Here is a 2,977-nt window from a genome sequence, read left to right on the forward strand (position 1 = left end):
CCCAAAACGTAACGCTCCGTAACGCCTATTTTTTTACTAGAAAGTAACGCATGTAACGCTTTGTAACGTCACAACTCACCAAAAAGAAACGTATGTAACCCTTCGTAACGTTTACAAATAACAAAATCCTGTTTAAATCCACCTAGTGGTGAAATGATGCCTTTCTCATATCAATCATACTATCATATAGAATACTGTGGTATTCTTTAAAATAATTTTCATCGATTCTTGAAAGAATAACCGAAATCGGTTTGTTTGGTCGTCTAAAAACTATCAATTGGAGAAGATTTGAGGTTGATTTAGATTTTTTTACGGTTTTTCGCCCTTTTCAGTGATGGTATAAAATTTGTAACACACTTCACCCTATATTTCCGGATCCGGTAGTCGGATTCGGATGAAATTTAGGAATTCCGTATGGGACCACAGAACCTTTCATTTGAACCTAAGTTTGTGAAAATCGGTCGCGCCATCTATGAGAAAAGCAAGAAAACATATTTTAATTTTTTTGTCCATTTTACCCCATATTTCTGGAACCGGAAGTCAGATCAAAATGGAATTCAGGAATTTAGTATGGGACTTAAGGAGCTTTCATTTTAATCTAAGTTTGTGAAAATTAGTTCAGCCATCTCCGAGAAAAGTTAGTGCACCTATTCTTACATTTTTTTGCACATTTTACCCCATAATTCCAGTACCGGAAGTCGGATCCAAAAAATATTCAGGAATTTTGTATGGGACCACAAGACCTTTCACTTAAATCTAAGTTTGTGAAAATCGATTCAGCCATCTCCGAGAAAAGTTAGTGCAAAAAATCGTTAAACACATACACACACAGAGACATTTTGCGTACTAAACGAACTGAGTCGAAGGGTATATGACACTCGGCCCTACGGGCCCTATGGCCTCGGTTCAAATGTTGGTTTTCACAGTGATTGCATAACCTTCCTATATGGGAAAGGCAAAAAGACACGCATGTAAGGCTTCATAACGCCAACAACTTACAAAAAAGTAACGCATGTAACGCTTCGTAACACTTGTAACTTACTAAAAAGTAACGCATGTAACGCTTTGTAACGTATATAACTTACAAAACAGTAACGCATGTAACGCGCGACGTAATGCCTCTAACTTGCAGAAAAGTAACACATGTAACGCTTCGTAATGTCTTCAACTAACAAACTAATGTAACCCATGTAATGCCTATGATCTACAAAAAAATAACGCATCGTAATGCTTTTAATTTACAAAAAATAACGTATGTAACGCTTCGTAACGCCAATAAAGAAGCGCATGTGACGCCTTTTAACCAACCGGGAAACAACTTGACACATTAGCTCAGTTCAACGTAATTATTCGTATCACTAAGAACAATTACGCTTTCGTTTCGTGTTTAGTGGAAACGTAGGGACAAATATGAATGATGGTGGGAGCAACAAATGAAAAGGGCGTACTAATTAAATGAATTGTTTGAAACTAAAAAACGATGTTGTGTATGACTTTGGGATTTATTTATTTGACGATGCATAGAATTCATGACTACTCTTCTATTCAGTATCAGAACAAATTGGCTCAAATGGCACGTTCCCCTTGATATTTGGAGATTTGGAAATAATTACAACCCTAAAGCCATCCAGTTCAAGGCTGCCTAAAAACCTATTATAATGAATAACCAAGTTACACCAACAACACATTCAAACTGCGTAAATTTTGACGAAGTGAAAATGCTTCATGCAGACAAAAACTTGAAACTCTATTTTCAAGAGTAAAATAGAGCCATACGTTCCGTTTAAAAACTATATTATTTTTAGATGAAATTTCCGAACCTACTCAACTATGGTATAGAGCAGCATATGTAAAACAAAAATATTACAAAACACCAAATGAATGCCAAATTAAAAATTACGGCACCAAAAATATGGGAACTTATGCATAAATAGTATCAATCTGTAAAATAACGCAATTTATCCATCACAAAAGGTAAATTTCCGAGAATTGAACGACGTTCCAAGTGTGTTTACTGGTATATACGAACACATTTTAGACACAAATGCAGTGAACAATCATCCTATTATAAAGGGTGATTTTTTAAGAGCTTGAGAACTTTTTTAAACAATAAAACGCATAAAATTTGCAAAATCTCATCGGTTCTTTATTTTAAACGTTAGATTGGTACATGACATTTACTTTTTGAAGATAATTTCATTTAAATGTTGACCGCGGCTGCGTCTTAGGTGGTCCATTCGGAAAGTCCAATTTTGGGCAACTTTTTCGAGCATTTCGGCCGGAATAGCCCGAATTTCTTCGGAAATGTTGTCTTCCAAAGCTGGAATAGTTACTGGCTTATTTCTGTAGACTTTAGACTTGACGTAGCCCCACAAAAAATAGTCTAAAGGCGTCAAATCGCATGATCTTGGTGGCCAACTTACCGGTCCATTTCTTGAGATGAATTGTTCTCCGAAGTTTTCCCTCAAAATGGCCATAGAATCGCGAGCTGTGTGGCATGTAGCGCCATCTTGTTGAAACCACATGTCTACCAAGTTCAGTTCTTCCATTTTTGGCAACGAAAAGTTTGTTAGCATCGAACGATAGCGATCGCCATTCACTGTAACGTTGCGTCCAACAGCATCTTTGAAAAAATACGGTCCAATGATTCCACCAGCGTACAAACCACACCAAACAGTGCATTTTTCGGGATGCATGGGCAGTTCTTGAACGGCTTCTGGTTGCTCTTCACTCCAAATGCGGCAATTTTGCTTATTTACGTAGCCATTCAACCAGAAATGAGCCTCATCGCTGAACAAAATTTGTCGATAAAAAAGCGGATTTTCCGAATGGACCACCTAAGACGCAGCCGCGGTCAACATTTAAATGAAATTATCTTCAAAAAGTAAATGTCATGTACCAATCTAACGTTTAAAATAAAGAACCGATGAGATTTTGCAAATTTTATGCGTTTTATTGTTTAAAAAAGTTCTCAAGC

This window comes from Malaya genurostris, chromosome 1 (genome assembly GCF_030247185.1).
Source record: "Malaya genurostris strain Urasoe2022 chromosome 1, Malgen_1.1, whole genome shotgun sequence".
Classification (NCBI taxonomy): domain Eukaryota; kingdom Metazoa; phylum Arthropoda; class Insecta; order Diptera; family Culicidae; genus Malaya; species Malaya genurostris.